Source organism: Micromys minutus, assembly GCF_963924665.1.
Source record: "Micromys minutus genome assembly, chromosome: 1".
NCBI classification, from domain to species: domain Eukaryota; kingdom Metazoa; phylum Chordata; class Mammalia; order Rodentia; family Muridae; genus Micromys; species Micromys minutus.
In genome coordinates, this window is record NC_137969.1 from 260410348 (window position 1) to 260430848 (window position 20501).

General features: G+C 36.1%; 1 pseudogene across 1 annotated transcript; it reads right to left on the minus strand.

The window, feature by feature from the left end:
- Positions 1-3083: 3083 nt before the first annotated feature.
- Positions 3084-3953, minus strand: LOC308418572 (DCN1-like protein 1; annotated as a pseudogene). The gene has a single exon. The product of its transcript is annotated as a DCN1-like protein 1 (transcript).
- Positions 3954-20501: the final 16548 nt, after the last annotated feature.

Genomic DNA, 20501 nt, shown 5'->3' on the forward strand with positions numbered 1-20501 from the left:
TAAAGGTCTAATATCCAAGGTATACAAAGAATTCAAAAAGCAAGATACCTGAAAATCAAACAACCCTATTAAAAAATGGGTTACAGACTTAAACAAAAATTTCTCAATTGAGGAATATCGAATGGCTGAGAAATATCTAAGGAAGTGCTCAACATCCTTAGCCATCAGGGAAGTGCAAATCAACACAACCCTGAGATTACACCTCACACCAGTCAGATTGGCCAAGATCCAAAACTCAGATGACAATAGATGCTGGTGAGGATGTGGAGAAAGAGGAACACTTCTCCACTGTTGGTGGGGTTGTAAACTGATACAACCACTCTGAAATCAGTCTGGCCATTCCTCAGAAATATGGACATAGTACTACTTGAAGACCCAGTTATTCCACTTCTGGGCATTTACCCCAGAGATGCTCCAACATACAACAAAGATACATGCACCACCATGTTCATTGTAGCTCTATTTATAATAGCCAGCAGCTGGAAAGAACTCAGATGTCCTTCAGTAGATGAATGGATACAAAAATTGTGGTACATTTACACAATGGAGTACTACTCGTGTATCAGAAACAATGGCCTAACGAAATTCTCAAGAAAATGGATGCATCTAGAGAATATCATCCTGAGTGAGATAACCCAGTCACAAAAGAACAGACAAAATATGCAGTCACTGATAATGGGATACTAACCCCAGAAAGCTCTGAACACCCCAGAAACAACCCATAGACTGTGTGAAGATCAAGAAAAAAAAAAGAATATATTTTAATTAAAATAGAACTGTATCACATCTCCCTTTCCTTCCTACAGCCCCTCTCAGTTTCTCTCCAATCTCTTCAAATTAATAACCTCTTTTCTTATATTATTGTTACATATATAGATATATGTATGTATATGTATTCACAAATATTAATTACTACCTTATAAAATGTATACTTTGTATACTTTTGTGCAAAAATGCTTAAAATCAATATATTTATTTTTGTTTTTTAAAATAAATTAAAAAAATGAATAAAAATGAGATCTGTAAAACCTAAAGCACTAGGCCACACACAAATATCAAAATTTTTATGGAAAAAAAATTATGAGGCAGGGAAAGAAGCTAATGGAGTAACATTTGAAAACAAATCATATCTGAATCAATCAATATAAAAACAATACCAGAACTCAAATTATTCCACATATGGAATAAGTAATATAGATCTGTGAAACTTTTAAAGATATATATATATATATATATATATATATATATATATATATATATATGTATATATATATATATATATATATATGTTTATGTACATATATATCTATATATCTTTATGTACATATGTATGTGTATATATCTTTATGTACATATATGTTTATATCTTTAAGTACACATATATATGTATATATCTTTATGTACATATATGCATATATATCTTTATATGTTCATATATACATATATCTTTACTTTTCATAATTAAGGTTTTTCATATTTACAAAATAAAATCAAGAAATACTGAAAACAGCAAGATTTTTTTTAATAACCAATCCTGGCAACATGAATAGAAATTTACTTTAAGCCTTTTCTGGTAGAAATGAATTCCTAAATTAAAGTTGTGATCAAATTAATGATATATCTGTAAGGTAAGCTTTCTATGCATTTTCCAAATCATGTGAGTAAAAGCAGTCTTAAAAAAATCATTTTCATAAATTGTTCTGCTATCCTGAAGAACATTCCTTGGTACTGTGCAGAGGACTTGGATCATAAAGCAAAGTCTGTGCCTTTTAAAGAGCAGTCACCCAACATTTAGTTCATCATTTTAACTTCCTCATGGAGATATCTATGAACACACTCCTTTCTCATGTCATCATGTTAACAGAGAAACAAGCATTTTCAGAAGGAAAGCAATTCATGAGTCCTGTCATGAAAAAAGAAACCAAAACAATCAAGACTGAAGTCTGCTTTGATGTGCAAATTGCAAATGCAAGTGAGACAAAAGTCAAATAATGTATAGAGCAGAAGCCGTTGATATTCTTCAGCAGGGCTTGCCTGTCTGACAATCTTTGCTCTTGGAGTAAAGACTTGGAAACCACAGTGACATAGCAGTAAAGCCATCTCAACAGTCAGCAGTAACATGGCTGGACCAAGGCCTGAAAGAGCAGTGCCATATAAAAAAGGTTGAACTTCACGGCTCATCACAACCATTTTGAAAATTTAAATCTTACTATCTTTTCATTAATTAAGTGAATTGCAATGTGTTCTAGTGTGATGAAAAAAAAATTGAAAAACAAAACAAAATCTAAAATCCTCATGCCTAAATTTAGAATATTATATTGTATAGCAATCTAAAACATTCAGTTTTAGTTTAACGTATTCAAAAGGCACAGAAGCATTTCAAAGCACAATAAAATTTGATTATGTGGTGTGTGATGCACATGAGAGTGGAGGCTCACATTCTGTCTCATCACAATATATATATAATAAAAGTTTATGGCAGGACACTGTGTATAGACATGGGTCATGTAACCACAAACTTGTTTTGTAGAAACTTTGTGAGAGTCTGAAACACAAGTCATATTTCAGCGAGTCATCAAATTATCTTTTTTTTTCATGTGTTGGTTATTTTGACATTTCTTTTATCAGGTATTCTACTCACAAAAACAGTAGATGTGGTTTGACAGGAACATTAAATTCCCCCAAATCAAACACCATACCAGCCGTGGTACACTCAGACAAATCACTCTTATTTGAGTGTTCCCAGCATAGTCTTTGCAACAAGGCCAAAGCACATACTTAAGACGTTTTTTATAAGTTCTTTGTAGTATTCATTATTATGTTAATTTCTTATGCCAAAATGTTTTCTGATGAAGACAGCATTGTGCTTTATGCAAGGATGGAAACCTCTAAATAATCACCATCAAGCTTCTGTGACTTATGGGAAGACAAGCTAAGATGCTCCACAGGTATAAGATGAGATCCATAATGTTGAAATTATAAGTGTTTAGAGTGGCCCAGACTAGAAGACAAGCCCAAACCACAAGTAGAAGACTGGAGTATGATATGGTCCAAGATGTATCCTTAAAGTTTTGTCTCAACCCTCAGTCACAATTATGAGGTTTGATCTTCAGTCCAGCCAGGGAATTGACTGTGCATTTATCCATTGTGTTTATTGTACAGACTATGTATATTCTAGAAAGTTCCTTTAAATGCTCTGTGATACTTTCTGTCCCAGCAATTTGAGGGCATGCAAATTCTACAAAGTCATGAATAAGAACAGGCCACGCTCCTACTTCATCATAATTGGACATGTCAAATGCAATCATTGAATTGAAGTCTAACAGAAGATTCCACGTATCTTTTGGTATTGATTGTTATGATGCTCTAACAGAAATTTATTCCATAAGTCTAAGAATTCAAATCTTCCTTTAAGCACTAAGTTCCAGTAAGCATTGGCCATTTGTAGATTTTTGCCCTGGGTACTTTGCAAAATTAATAGTAAACTGGTAAAAAATTCTTAAATTGTTCTCTGGTTCTTTCAATTCTTGTTCCACCTTTACTTTTTCTATGCTGTCTCATCCTAACTCTGTCACTTTATCCATGAACTCCTGTTTGGAGAACTCATACTGTGTGGCTGCCCTGAACTTCCATGCAATGATAAACACACTGATGCTGACTGGATCGATGGCCAGATTATCACAGCACTGCAGCATACCATCGATTCCATTTTTGTTTTCCTCTTGAGAGTCTTTGTATCTATTGTACAAAGTTGCTCTAACTTCTTATGTCCAAAGGTCCTTTTAAACTCTCCCATACATAAAGTTTTAGATTTTGAAAAAAAAAATATTTGTTGCAACATCTAACATCCAGTCATTTTGAGAAAAACAACATACTGCAGTTTTCTCACTAGATTGTGTGAAGATCATAAATAGACTAACTTTATCCTTCTGTAATGATTTCAACTTGTTCATGTTGCTGTCTTCCGGACCTTTTCCCTCTTCCTCTGACTCCACAGCAAATGGACTGTGGCTGTGCTTGCCTGGGCTTCCCTGGCTTGCTGGGCTCCCTGGGCTTCTGCTCCTGTGCAGGATGGCAACTCTCCCTTGTTTCTTGGGACCATTTGCTTGGAAGACTTTTCCTCAGTCTTTAGTCTGTCTTTGGTATTGAGGTATGTTTCGTGTATGCAGGAAAATGCTGAATCCTGCTTGTCTATACAGTATGTTAGCTTATGTCTTTTTACTGGGGAGTTGAGTCAGTTCATATTGAGAGATATTAAAGACAAATGATTGTTAGTTTCTGTTATGTTTGTTGTTGTAGGTAGCATTATGTGTGTGGTTCTCTCCTTTTTGTTTTGGTGTGAGATAATTAATATCTTTCTTTTTCTTTGGTGTAGGTATTCTCATGTTAGAGTTTTCCTTCTAGAATTCTCTGTAGGGCTGAATTGGTAGATAGATATTGTTTAAATTTGGTTTTGTCATGGGATATTTTGGTTCCTCCATTTATAATGATTAAGAGTTTTCCAGGACATGGTAGCCTGAGTTGACATTTGTGTTCTTTAAGGGTCTGCATGGCTTCTGTCTAGGCTCTTCTGGCTTTTAGTGTCTATGTTGACAAGTCTGGTATAATCGGATAGGTCTTCTTTTTGTTACTTAGCCTTTTTTCATTACAGTTTTTAGTATTCTTTGTTCTGTGTTAGTGTTTTGATTATGTGACAAGAGGTTTTTCTTTTCTGGTTCAATCTATTTGGTACTCTGTAGGCTTTTTGTACCTTTATGGTCATGTCTTTCTTTATGTTGTGGAAGTTTTCTTCTATGATTTTGCTGAAGATGTTTTCAGGTCCTTTGAGCTGGGAATTTCACTCTCTTCTATTTCTATAATTCTTAGATTTGGTCTTTGCATTGTGACCTGGATTTCCTGGATGTTTAGGGTTAAAAGTTTTATATGTTTTAAATTTTCTTTGACCATTGTGTCAATATCTTCTAGGGTATCTTCTATGCCTGAGATTCTCTCATCTATCTCTTCTATTCTGTTGTTGATGCTTGCATCTATACTTCCTGACCTCTTTCTTAGCTTTTCCATTTCCAAGGTTGTCTCCATTTGTGTTTTCTTTATTGTTTCTACCTCAATTTTTAGGTCTTAAATTTCTTTGTTCACTTACTTTACCTGTATGAATATACTTTGTTGTATTTCTTTAAGGGATTTATTTATTTCCTCTTGAAGGGCTTCTACATGTTTACCTGTGTTTTTCTGTATTTCTTTCAGAGGGTTATTTATATATTACTTACAGGATTCTTTTATCTCCATGAGATTGGATTTTAGGTCAACATCCTGGTTTTCAGGTATGTTGAAGTATCCAGGATGTGTTGTGGTAGGGGAACTAGTTTCTGATGATACCAAAGCATTTTGCCTTCTGTTACTTATAGTCTTACACTTGCCTCTCACCATCTGGCTATCTCTGGTGTTAGTTGGCCTGAGTGTCTCTATGTGGATCCTGTCTTCTAAGCTTTTGGGTGGCTGTCTCTTGGGAGCCCTGTGACCCTGGCTGTAGCAGACTTCTTGTGAGGCCTTCAGACTGTGGAGTCTCCAAGGAAGCAGACAACCTGATGATCTTCTTTGGCGGAAGGCCACAGACACTATTATAACAAACAATTTACTTGGGTACAGAAAAGAAATAGACTGATTCTATAGGCTTGGTTAGAGCTTACTAGTTTGTTTGTTACTCTGTGTTCTGTATTCAAGGAAAATTTCTATAGTGTATTAGTTACTTTCCTGCTGCCGTGATAAAATATAACCAGTGTAGCTTATAAAAGGAAGAGTTTATCTGGACTTATGATTCTTTTGGAATAAAAGACCATCATGGTAGTGGGACAAGTCACAGACATGGCAGCAAGAACAGAAAGCTAAGACTTCTGTCTTCAACTATAAGCAAGAAGAAGCTGAAGATATATAAAGTTATAAGCACTCAGAGCATTATAAACTTTACCAAAGAGTGTTACTATCAGAGACTAATTATTCAGATATCTGAACCAATGGGAGGGCATTCTCATTCAAAAATAAAAGAAAATTTTGTTTAATCATTCAAAAGTTAACATATCAAAAATAGAGCTAATCTAATGTTAGTATAAGGGAGCTAAGTTATGGTAATAATTGCTTTTAAATAAGTTTATTCCTGTAGTTACCTTGGAGAATGTGAATTCTCCCTAAAGTTTATGAGATAGATAGTTGCTTAGTGAAGTAAGACTGGTATTTAAAACATAAACAGCAGACATAAGCCCTGATGCATCGCGCCAGCTAGCTTCCTGAAAGCATGATAGAAAAACTGGTGGTATAGAGCCCTGGCTTTTATTTACTTCTTTAACAACTATTTTTTTTTTAATTAAACAACTTTATTTTAAAAAACAAAGATAAAGGTACAGATTTTAAGCATTTTTGCATAAAAGTATACAAATACATTTTTGTCAGTACTTGGTTTTTTTGAACATTTGATAGTGTGCATTAAGATCTTACTAGTTACAATGAGCATAAAGTACATGCAAAACAAGATGTAACCTGGAATTAGCCAAAGTTTTCTTGATTTGTAAAGATTATGCATAATGGTTTTTTTCTTTTCTTTTTCTTTTTTCTTTCTTTTTTTTTTTTTTTTTTTGGTCCTTTGTTTTTTTTTTCTTGAACTTTATATTGTCTGTGAGTTGTTTCTGGGGTGTTCAGAGATTTCTGGGGTTTGTATTCAACTATCAGTGACTACATATTATGTCTGTTCTTTTGTGACTGGGTTATGTCAATTAGGATGATATTCTCTACATGCATCCATTTTCTTAAGAATTTCATAGTCATTTTTCCTGATAGCTGAGCAGTACTCCATTATGTAAATATATCACAATGATTGTATCCATTCATCTACTGAAGGACATCTGGGTTCTTTCCAGTTTCTGGCTATTATAAATAGGACTGGTATGAACATTGTAGTGCATGTGTCTTTGTTGCATGTTGGAGTGTCTCTGGGGTATATGCCGTTGGGTGGAAACAGAGACCCTAAGGAAGGGTTCCTGCTCCCCAAAACCAATCGGAGATTCACTTTCCGAATGCTCGGCACAAATCTCCCTGCTCCTCTGCTACTCGGAGCACCATCTCACCAGGTCTGTGTCCCTGGATCTTCCCAACTATTTTTTCTTAACATGACAGTAAAATTACTAGTAGTCTTAAGAACAGAGGACAAAAAAGGGAAAAAAGGCCTAGAAACCCCTTTTCTATACTTGACTTAACATATTTTGTGATTAATTTAGTAAATCCCTTTCCATGTATGAACAGACCCTTAGTTTCTATCAGCCAAAGGCCTTACATGCATCTAACTGCTTAGGAGACCTATAACTGTGGTTTTGCTAATTTTGTTGTAACCTGTCTGCCTGATAAAACCATTCATATGTTTGAAAAGTATTTGATTTTATAAACTTTTATATTTGGTCATTATAAAACTCATAGACTTACTACCTTATTGGAACTTGGTATCTGAAGAAACCTGAGTCTATGCTCCTAAGACATGGCAGCTCATATTTGGCTCTAGATCAAACTTTCTCTTTCATGTCTTTGAGGTGAAAGCTTTTTTTTTTTTTTTTTTTTTTTTTTTTTTTTTTTTTTTTTTGTCGACATAGCCATGGCAGAAGATGGGGCAAGGGGAACACAATTGATTTTGATATAATTAGGTTAAACATCATCAACTAATGGTATAACCTGCTCTATACACTATTCTCACTTCAAACATGGGATACAAATTCATGAGACCCCTAGGCTCCCCAACTTCTGACCAGCTGGCTATAAACTCGGGGGTGTTTACTACTTCTCAGGTATGTTAGAAGAACTCAGAAGAGCACTGTATTCATTATTGCAGTTTTATTATAGTAACAGGAAATACACTAAAGTCAGCCAAAGGGAAGGGTGCATAGGACAGGATGTCCTCACACTTCAGAAAAGCACATTACTGTGCAGCAGTAGCTGTTACTAACCATGTGTTGTGTGGAGTTGTAGTGTGGCCTTACATCACACCAGTTTTACATATATATGTAAAAGGGTACCATAATACAAGTAAATGAGAGAATATAGACATTTGATACACTTTAACAATTTAGTTTATTTTTATAATTATATGAATGACATAATTTGCATATATAAGTTATATTACACCATATAATTTACAGTTACATAAATTATTTTGGAACACAGTGTTGCTTGTAAATAATGAAACTTCAAGGCAAAGAACAGTAAAGTATTTCACTTGTAACAAGTGCAGTTTGGAGACTTTGTTTTTGAAAGTTTCAAGTATCCAATATCAACATTTATTACACAGAATTGCTCGAATTATCAGGTTAGTGTTGAGATTTGAGAGGCCTTTGGAAGACTTTATGTGATAGAGGTAGGCTGTCTTTTAAAGACAGCTTCCATTTACATTCAGAAGTTTTATCATTTATATAAATCAATCCAAATTTTGATAGTTTATCAAGGTTCAAATTCTGACTTACTTTGCATTAATATCTCCTCTAATTTCTATGTTCTATTGAAAAATTCAAAACACTATTTTAAGCCTATTATTAAGACAGTGATTTTCAGTCACCAAGTTTCTATGTTAGTGTTAATTTAAAAAAAACAAAGCAAAACAAAACAAAACAAGTGAGATTCTAGACAGAATCTTAAAGCAAAAGGTGTATAAGAGTCTCTTTCCCTTTATTCCTTTCTGTCTTCCTTTTCTTTAGTTGATATCAATGCTATATTTGGTGAAGATTAAAATTTTGTGTCTGCAGCCTGATTTCCTTCCTGATAGATATTTACACTTATTCTAAAAGTTATTGATCTTTTATCCAGACTCATCTTGTTATAGTGAGTTCTAGAACATTCTGGAAAATAAATTGCATACATGATTCTACTAAGAAAGACCACTAAAGATCTTTGTATGTGCTTGAGTATGAATGCTAAGTTCCAGAAGCTTAAAAATGTTTCATAATCTATGTGTGCTGTAATCAAGTCCAGATTCTTCTGTTATTTATATCTTATGCATGCAGCTCTGGGAAATTCATGAAAAGTAAGTATTAGGCCAAGCTCCTGGTCCAAGAGTGTCTTATTCAGTTCATGTCTTGTCATCGAGTACAGTGTGAGTAGTAGCCAGATCAAGACCTGGGAAAGGGCCAGCTAGATAAATGGAGATGTCACTTGAGATCACTTGCCTAATCTCCACTAATCATAGAGGACACTATATTTTGGTGGTTCTCCAGCAAGCTTAGTAGTTTTGTTTCTGTTCTGACTTCAGAGCCCAGGAGGAAGACTGAGACATTTCTTTTTTTTCTCTGAGTCCTGCTCTTTCTGTCCTGATGTATCATTATCTTAACTGAATATCTTTCTAAAAAGATCTGATGAGTGAATTTGGATAGATGAGCTAAGAATGACCAATAAGCCATGTGTGCACTTATCACCCCCACAAAGGATGTTGAGGTTATAGTTTGGTTCAAATGAATAAATGATTAATGATAGGATTTTATGAAGGCTTAAGGGATAACTGTCATTTTGAAGATGAATCAATTATTATATAGTCAATACAAGAAAAGAAGAACATTGTTAGATCTCTGAAAATATGAATTGGTTACAATAAATTTCTTAAATGTATGAATAGTTTATAGCTAGACAGAAGATGGGATAATCAGATTATTGGGCTAAGCTCCTGGGCAAAAATGCCTTACTCAAATTTTTCTTGTCATTGAGTATATATATGTTTGGTTGCAAAGCTAAAGGAAAACTTACAATATAGCCTGAACTATATAGTGAGACTTCTCCACGAGAGAGAGGAAAGGGAGAGGAATAGGGAGATGGAAAAAGTACAAGGAGAGGGGTTGTGTGTGAGATAGAAGGGGTTCACTTGGTTTTAGTTAAAGAGTATTATTTCAGCTTTATAACTTTATAGTTTATGAATTCTCTGTCTAAAGAATAACCCATAGAACACCCAATGGATAAGGTTTCAGCACTGTACTGCGAAGCACAAAGAAAGCATTGATTAGGTAAAGAGCATTAACTCATGCAAGAGACATTTCTATTGTTTTATTGATCAGTTGTTGCTAAATTATTTGTTTTTAAAATCCTGATATATTTCTACTTAGACTGTGTGTGGAGGGTATTGCACCTGTTCTTCATAAATATCTGTAATCTCAGATGAGCTCATCTGTTCATGCACATGTAGAGGGTAGGTTTCTCTAGTGTGTTCCACCTGTTTTATCTTTGTTTCTGTCTTGAGCTAGAGTCTCTCAATGAACCCGAAGCTTACCATTCCAAGGCTAAATGGGTTGTCCACTGAGCCTTTAGAATCTGCCTATCTCTACTTCTCCTGCTCTGGGGTTACAGACATTCATTGTATATTAGGTTCTTATCTGGATGTTGGGGGTCTGAACTCAGGACCTTATACTTGCACAGCAAGCTTTTTTTTTTTTAAGAAAAAACAAACAAACAAACAAACAAAAAAAAAAAACCCTACCTTTCCAGCCCTGAGAGAAGTCTTTAGTTTCATTGCAGAATACTCTATTTCACCTTGGGAAATGAGGGCAATTAAATACGTTCTGAGGAAAAGTAAAAAGAGATTTGCCTTCAAATGCTTAACTACCATGATTGAAATGATGCAGTTGTGTGAGAGTATGGACAGAAGGACAGACAGGTCAGAATGGTCACCCAGGAGGGAACAACAGAAAAGTCACCCCAGCTAGAGTTGACATTTCACACACATCAATTTGGCTCATTCCAAAAATTCCACAACCCAGCAATTCATTCATGATTGTTCCCAGAGCATTTCCTTTTACTCACTACAGTTGAAACTTTTGACTTCCATACCACCCTGAGGCCCCACTGTTATAGGAGGCAACTCTTATCTTGATTCTCTCTGATGGAAGTTGTTTCCTAAGGTCTCTATCTCTCTTCTTTGGTGAATGAACAGCTGTGGAGAGTCAGGTCTACACTAATGCTAGAGCTCCTAGCAGGCAAGACCCAGTTATCTCTCTTGACTATATAAACTTGGTGTGGTTGTTAATATAAACAGAAATAAAAAGTTAACTATAGGGAGGAGACTTTTTCAGAAGTTTTTACAAAAGGGCACAAAACATAATATTAATATTGGGACAAACTTGAGGAACTCATTGAATTATGATTTGACTTTATTATCTGTATTTTTCTCAGAAAAAAATGAATTATTCATGTTAGGCCTTCATTTCTCATCTGTTTTATGTTACATATTTGGGAAGCTGTTTAATATATTACAGAATACCTGAGGTGCAAAATGTTTTCATAACATCTGATTTAAGGTTTCAAATGCTGACATAGTCTAGAGTTTTTGTAAGTAGTCAGTGTTTTTAACATTATTATTTTTACATTTACTTATTTTATTTCATGTGTATGAATGTTTTGACTGAATGTATGTATGTTCACCAAGTGCATGTCAGGTGCCCAGGGAGGTCAGAAGAAGAAACAGGATTCCCTGGCCCTGGAGTTACAGATGTTTGTGAATTACTATGTGAGTCCTAGGAACAAACCCTGGATCCTCTATGAGAACAAAGTAATTATCTTTTTTCTATATGTCAATCAATATCATATAAGAAAGGTTGTATTCCTCAAAAGAAAACCTCCTGTCTGGGGAGGTATGTGGTGGCTTGGGTTTTGAGGTATTGAGAGGCCTCGAGTGCATGACATTTGGAAGTAGTATCTGAGGCAAGGCTGAGTCAACACTTGGGAAGCACAGAGAACACAGGGGAATGACCTTGATGGGAGGGTAGCTTCCAAGTGTATATATAACCAGATGAGCTATCCCCGAATCCACAGAGCAGAACATGCAGAGAGTAAACTAGAACTTGCCAAGTCCATTGAGCCAGTGTCAAAAAGACTGGCATCAAGATGAATACAGAGGCTGGATTAAGACAGGTTTGAGGGTTATCAGGACCACACTGTAAGAGTTCTCTCACATAATGATTAATTTTTTCTTCTGTCATTTAGCTGTTCCCATTGTTTGTATGGGAACAGAATTGAAGGTGTCCAAGGGACTCAAAAACGTGCACAGGGTCAGAACCAATAGATTGCGGAGTTTTGGAAGAAACAGAGGAGGAGCAGGCTGCAGCCTCTCTGTTAACTTTTTGAGAATCAGTGAATTCTAACTATAGATGTCATCCTCAGTGAGAACAATTTAACATCTAACAAATACTGTTCTCTGGAATATATATATATATATCATGGCTCATTAACACCTAGGAGGAAATTTATTTATTTCTTTTGCATTGTTCATCCCCATCTATAACACTTAAGTCTGATATATCTCACAGGCCATTTTCTAAATTGCATCTATGCCTAACACTGGCTTTTCCTACGCCTCACAGGGCACATTCATACTATTTATACTTGACTTTTCTAATGAGTGTTTTCAAGTCTATTTGTTCTCCCTGTTTTTACAATGAGAACTGAATCCCCTCAGATATTATAGCCAACACACCTTAGAAAGATGAGGATATGAACAAAGACTATTCAGATGCTAGCCTGCTGTGAGTAGCAGAGGTTAGTTCTAGAGTGTGCTAAGCAATACAGCCTGGTGAGAGGTGGCAAGGTTCTTCCCACATACCCTATTATGGATTTTCCTGACTGGTTTTTAGGGGTGATTTATAACTGGTCACCGAAAGAAGCCCTACACACAGCTGTAAAAGCATCCTTACTGTAAACTGTATTATGCTGTTTATTCTTCAACCATTACATCTTCCCCAGGACTGATAAATTATTTACTTAATGTTGACAAGGCTAAATTAGAAAAACACGCCAAAATCTCAGTACTCAGAAGACTGAAGAAGGATAATACAACACAATTTTTTTTCAGACAGATGGTTCCAGAATCTTTCAAGGTAGAATTAAAACTCACAAAAAATTTTTGATTGTAAATAGTAAAAGATTGGAATTCATAATGCATTGTGTAATATAATCCCTGTTGGAATCCATTTACAGTTGATTCTTGATGTTCAGTGTTGTTAAATTCCAGCTGAACTGGACTTAGATGAGTTCTGAAACAAGAGAAAAATCCCCACTCTTACTTACAGTATAAGACTTTATTCTTTGTTTTTCATCTTGGATCATGGAAATCACCAAAGTTTTACCACTGTGATTTGAGATGCTGATTGGGAGGTTGAAATAGCTCTGATCCAACAGTGGGTAAGTACTGCTTTCCCAAGCATCCACTCTAGTGTGCTCACACACTACAACAAATGTACTTTAAAAAGAGCTACTTAGAAATCTGAAGTTCTATATTCAGGTAATTTAATAATCATCTGGAGACTGTTAGCAAGGCAAAATCCCCAAAGTATAGGTGACAGGATACTTCCTAAGCACTACCACCAGCTCCACCAATGGAAAACCCCACTGTGCCAAAGCTGTCCTGTTTAGGTTAGCATATTCTCTTAATTCTCAGAGCTTGTTTAACCAGAGTGCTTTTTATTTTTTAAATTTTAATGAAAACCAGCCTGCTGTGCTTTAAAGGAATCTTCTTGACAATCATGAGAAGAAAATTTACAAAATGACTTTTAAACAAATTTTGGGTTGTGTTTTGCTATTACAAAAGAAATTGGTTGTGTAAAACAATGCTAAATTAATATTAATGTACTTATGTGACCAGTAATTTTAGTACTTGACTAAATGCTGCTTTCCTAAGGATAGGCATAATCTATATAGTTTTGGAGCAGAGGGCTTAAAGGAGTGGACTCAACATAACATAAATTATTTGGAACACTGAAAATAACTAAAATTCAGAGATAACAAATAGATTTTATTTTAGATCTTGCTTATGCTTAACAAAGAGTTCCAGGCAAGATGCTGCAGAGTAATTTTACATATTTTTACAAAGGATATTTGAAGAGCAGGAGATTCTTTTTATAATCACAGTTCAACAGAAAGAAAAGAAATGATTACAGTGTTCTAGAAATGTCCCTAGAACAGGAAGGGTGGGAGGAGGCTCATCCATGATAATAAAAATAATGTGATGAATCTCTCACAGCTGCAGAAAGCTGTCTCTTGTACTGTGCTTGGAGAAAATGCTACTGTGGCCCCACATATTCTACCTGGCCTCCCTAGTTCCTCCCTTCCGCTCCTGGTTTGTTTGTTTTTTAATCCACTCTCTGGCAATTTCTTCCTTCATGATACAACCTCCTGCAATCAAAAAGTGGCTTAGAAGATCATTTATGTCCAAAACATTGACCTATGGCAATGAGACAAGATCCATAGAGAGGAAACGGAAGTAAAACTAGTTCTGAAATGGAGACTCCCCAGGAAGTGAGTGGAAAAAAAAACTTGCAAGTCAGAGGAGACCCATCAGCCAAAGGAACTGAACAGAACATGGTTTATGGTTTACTGTATTTCCTCCCAAATATGGCTAAAAATGGAAAGTAAAATTCTGCTATGGAGGAGTTTCAAAACTGGTGGGTGGGTACAAAGTTTAAAACAAAACAACCACAAAAAACCCCCAATGAATGCAATTTACCACATCAAAAACCCCAAACACAATCAGAATACTATCCAGTGAGTACATTCAGTAATGGAATTTAATAAAATTATTTGTCCTGAAAGAGTTCTCAGTAAATTGGGAACCGAAGGGAATTTCCTCCACTCACCATAGGAAATTTGTGAAGGCTTGCAACTAATAACTTAATGGTCAAAGTCTGATGCCTTCATCCTGGCCATAGAGTGTGATGCTTGTATTGTTTGACTTCGGCACTGTCCTGGCTATTGTTACCACAGGTGATGTTTGTTTACATGTTCAAAACAAAACAACAACAACAAATGGGAGCAGGAGATCAAGAGCTAGAGAAAGCAAATCAAAGTTACACCTTTGTGTTGGAACATCAAAGACTCACAAGCTGGGGAGGGATTCATTGGAGGTGTAAGTGCATTGTCTTATTAAGGAGGTAATTATCACTCTATGTCTTTAGCCTGCTTCAAGGTGAATCAGCATTCCTGTGGGATGGTCTTCTGGAGAGGTGACTGATAGTCCCATTTGCATTAACACTTAAGGGAGGAGATAACAGTATCTAACATTCTAATTTTTGGAGGATGTTGTGATTTGAGTTAGAATGGCCCACATAAGTTCATAGAGGGTGACACTACTGGGAGGTGGGGCCTTGTTGAATGAAATGTGTCATTGGGGTTTCAGAAACTCAAGGCAGGTCCAGTGTCACTTTCTCAGCTATCTTTTCAGCACCTGCCAGCCTGCATGACATGATGATATGGCATTCTTCCTGCCATGATGATAATGGACTAAACCTCTGAACTATAAACCTGCCCAAATTAAATGTTTTTCTTTATAAGAGTTGCTATGGTCATGGTGTCTCTTTACAGCAATAGAAACTCTAACTAAGACAGAGCAAGTCAGAAATTTCTGTTTCTACCTGTACTAGAGGTAAACCTCAGATTCTGGAAGGAAGTACCTTTCCCTAATGGTCCCCCACAAAGTTCCAGTATTTTAACATTTTTATAAGGCAGTTTAATCCTAAGGAGAGTGAATTGTGTAGCTTTTCTTTTTGTTTCTAGGGTAAACAAAGGTGGTATCTAAAGCCAAAGATGTGGCAAGGGTCCATACTTAGTGGCTTCTAAAGCTGCTAACAGTTCTTGCAACCTAGCAGAAATACTTGACAAAACCAACTTAAGGGAGAAAGTTTATTTTGGCTCATAATTCCAAAGTGATGGGGACAGTATTGGTGGGAAGTGCATAGGCATCTGGCTACATTGTCCCTGTAAGAAAAGAAGCATGTGCTGGTGTAGAGCTTGCCCTGTCTTCTTTATTTAGTTTAAGGGCCCACCACATGGGATGGTGCAGTGCATACTCAAGAGAGGTCTTCCTTCCTCAGGTAAATCTTCCTGGAGATACCCTCATAGACACACTCAGAAGTTTCCCATAGTAATTATAAATCCAGTCACACTGACAATGTAGATTTATTTGTACAAGTTTCAGAAGAGAATATTTTAATTATGTGTTGTCTATTATTGCACAGTAATATAACTAAAAGCTACTGGCACAGAATAACTGTAACTGCAAGTGTACTTGGCTAGTTTTGTGTCAACTTGACACAAACTTAGTTATCACAGAGACAGGAGCCTCAGTTGAAGAAATTCCAATGAGATCCAGCTGTCAGGCATTTTCTCAAATAGTGATCAAGAGGGGAGGGCACAGCCCATTGTAGGTAGTGCCATCCCTGGGCTGGTGGAACTGTGTTCTATAAGAAAGCAAGCTGAGCAAGCCAGGGAAAGCAAGCCTGTAAGTAACATCTCCTTATGACCCCTGCATCAGCTCCTGCTTCCTGACCTGCTTGAGTTCCAGTCCTGACTTCCTTTGGTGATAAACAGCAATGTGGAAGTGTAAATTGCTTCTTGGTCATGATGTTTGTGTAGGAATAGAAACCCTGACTAAGACAGCAAGCAATTATTATCTAATAGTATTTCTAGTCCAGGATTCAGAAGCAGCTAGGTTGAATAGTCCTGGTTTCCTCTTGAAGATGTAGTCAAGATGTCAGCCAAGGCTGAAGACTCTAAACTGCAAGCTGGCGCTGAGGATTTGCTTTCCAACTGTTCACTCACATGCCCAGACAAGCCATTGGCTAATATCAGGAGGCCTGCCTTCTTCATCCTGTGGCTTTCCCTATGGGGTTTTGAGAATGTCTTCCTAACATGGCAGCTGGTTTCCATCAAAATGAGCAAGTCAAAAGACATTAAAACAACAACAGTAATGATTTTATGACTTAATTTAAGAAAATTTCTATGGTATCCTAATAGTTATAATTTAGGAAGGGAGCACATAAGGGTATGAACATCAATATTTTGGAATCATTAGTGGTTTATCTTGGAGGCTGGCCACAGAAATATCAGAAAATGCATAAATATGACCTCAATCTCTTTGCTAAATGTACCCTTAAGAATTTTTCTTTTTTTTCTTTTTTGTATACACAGAAGTTAGTGATGTCAGGTTTCTTCCTCAGTAGCTATCCAACTTATTTTTTTGAAGTAGGGTCTTACATAGAGCCTGAAGCTTACTAGTCTGGCTAGACTTCCTGGTTAGAAAGCACCAGGGCTCATACTGATCCTGCCTTTATACAACTGGGATCACAGATGCACTGTAACATGCCCAACTGTTCACAAGGGTCCTGGGGACCCAAATAACTCATGTCCTCACTTTTGCATGACAAGATCTTTACTGACTGAGCCACCTCCACAGCTGTGGGATGGCTTTTAAAACCCTGACACTACAAAGCCTTCTTAAGGATGCCAAACACCTGGAACACTTTGTTGCTGAGAATGTCACAGCCATTTGCAATGAGCTAGGTCATGTCTAACGATGATGTTGATGCTTATTGCTTGCCCTGTGATCCTATTCCTAGGCATTTAAATAAAACAAACAGAAACATGGCTCTATATAAAGAGATGCGTATGAGTGTGGATGATACTTTCATTCATAGTCACCCAGACAGAAATACATCAAACGTATTAGGTACAGCCAGTGAGATAACTCTGGTGGTAAGCCTAATGACCTGAGCTTAATTCCCAGGATCCACGTAATGGAAGAGGAGAACTGGCCTTTCCAAGTTATACTCTTTCCTTCGTGTATGTCCTGACATTCTACCCTGTCTCTCTAAACAAAATATTTTTTAAAATGTAGCAAATCAAAATAAGATATTAACCAAAAGTAAAAAAGTCAAACTGTGGAGATTTTGGCAAATGGTAAACACAAAAGTGTATATACACATGGTCACAGTTAAATTTCAAAATCATTATGCTAAGTGAAAAAACAAAACAAAACAATATAACAGGCTACACTGAAACAATTCCATACATACTTCAGCCTTCCAAAGAGGATATAGGAACCATTGTGGTTATCAGGAATTGAGAACAAGTAGGAAGAGAGTATTGACTACTAAGGCCTTTGGAAACTCTTGAGGCTTAGAAATATATGCTGCTTGATCATAGTAAGGGTTTTACTACCATGCACATACTTTATCTAAGATCTGTGTAATTATAACCCTGACATTTTCTTGTAAATTACTCCCAAGAACCTGAGTTTAAAGAAAGCAAACACAATTTAAATAACACTACAGATTTTGTACTTCAGTGTTTTGTGAGAAACTTACATTTTAATACTAGGTGAGATATTACTTTTAATGGAAATTATAATAAGAAAGGCATGGTTCTTCAGAGAAACAGAACCCATGGCATTTGCTTTTTTTAACTCAGTTGCTTGAAATGCAACTGACTCGACTAACATGAGGGCTTGACAAGTTAAAATTCTGATGGGAACAGAGAGATAAGCAAGTCCAGTGGCAGTTGGGCAGAAAAAGCACAAGACAGCCTTGCAGAAGATAGTGTATTAAGAATATGTAATGTCTGAGAGACCTATTGATCTAGTTGCATATGTAGCTGAAGATAGCAGTGTCCAGCATCAATGTGAGAAGAGGCTTTTGTTCCAGAGGGAGCATGTTGTCCCAATGCAGGGGAATGACAAGGCAGTGGGGTGGAGAGGCAGACCAACAGGGAGTACACCTTTGTGGATGCAACTGGAGGGGGAGGGGGATAGGAGCAGGGTGGGGTAAAGAAATAACATCTCAAATGTAAATACAGAGTATCTAATAAAAAAGATTTTTAAATAAAGAATATACAATGTCTTTGTGAGGCTACACTTTTGATCTGATCAGACTTTCAACTCACTGGATTAAGTCAATTCACATTAAGAAGAACAAACTTTTGTTGAAAGTCCACAGATTCAAACAAAAGCCCCATCTGAGAGCACTTTCTCTGAACTATTCATAATAATCTTTGGCCTGAGATAAAAGTGCTGTGGCTCTGACAGGTTGCAATATGACTAACCATCACAGGAGCGGATTAATGACTGGGAAAGGGGTTAAGAATCTTCTAAACTATCAGAAATGCTCAGATTCTGACTCAAGATGGTACTATCTTGGGTGCAAATGCTTCTCAGAACTGAGAAGTAAACTTCACATTACCCATTGTGATAAATTAATGATACATTCTTAATAAAACTCCAGAAGAGACTCTGAAAAGCTGTCTTAAGAATGATGCTACATCTTACCTAGCATACAGAATGTTTATGTGTGCATAAATATGCATATGCCTTGTATGTATGGGAACATGTGTTTGCATAAGTGTGAGCATGTGTGTATGTGTATGAATGTATGCATGTATATGTGTGCCTGGCAGTGATGATGATGACTTTGCTTCTAATATTTTTCTCCACTCCTCTCTCCTCTTTTCTTGAACCACCCACACCAATATTGAACACGTAAGGTCTCTATTAGTCACCACCACTTTTAAGAACCTATTTTATTTTCTGCAGTTTTTTGGAAGTATGTGGGTTACCTCTATTCTGTTCTCACTAATTAGACCATCATTACTCCTTTTGCCAAAATAGAGACATAATACATGTTCAGCCTTAAATGACTAAGGAGGTAGGAAGAAACTTAAATGGCATCTTTATCTTTTATTAATGGAGGAAATAGAAAGGGGGACTTTTGCAGTTACTATTCTGATCATCTCATTTTACTCAGAGTTCTACATAACTTTCCAGATGGAATTCATGTCATTAGAGGACAAAGCAATAACAGCTTTAAGCTTGCTAACAGTATTTTCCTGGCTTACCCAAGGGCAGATACTTAGCATTAGGGTTATTTTAAATACTAAAAGCATCAGATTTGTCTTAAAACATTAAAATGTTTAGTATAATAAGAATATAGGAAATTGTCAATTGAAAATAACCACTGAAGAATCAATGTGTAAATCAAGGCAGATATTTTTGCATGCGAAGTAATCTCATTAATTGGAAATGTGCAAAACATAAATTCTAATGACATAGAAAAAATTATTAAATTTTTGTAAATATGTTTTTTCAGGTTTTTGAGAAGTCAGGTAATAGAGGGTTGTGACTCATGTCCAAATTATTCCTGAGAATATTGATTGTTGCTTCAAATTATGTAGCAAGCTGTACAATGAGTCTCAATTGTAATGAGACTTTGGAAGAACATGTTCAACTTTGCCCCTTTTGATTTCCTGGGAGAAAACAGAATGCAAGCAAAATAGCCTTGTATGTATTATTAGAAGTAATCTATGGCCAAGACTTTTGGCATGAATCAGACATAGGACTTCTCTGTATCCTAAATGTCAGAAATCCATTGATTCATTTCAGATTTGAGGTTTTTGAGGTTGGTCAGGATATCTTCTACTTTACCCACAGAGAGCACAGAAGTGGACTTCTAAACATAAATAATAATGAACCTATCTTTTTTTGTTGTTGTTCTTTCTTCTCCCTACCTCCTCTCTCTCTCTCTCTCTCTCTCTCTCTCTCTAAGGGAAGGATCCAAAATCTTAATGCCTTTTATTCTTAGCTTGGTACCCTGATAAATATGACCCAAGCCATGTTGCCATGGTCAAGGTGTCTCTTCACAGCAATAGAAGCCCTAACTAAGACAGTATCTAATATA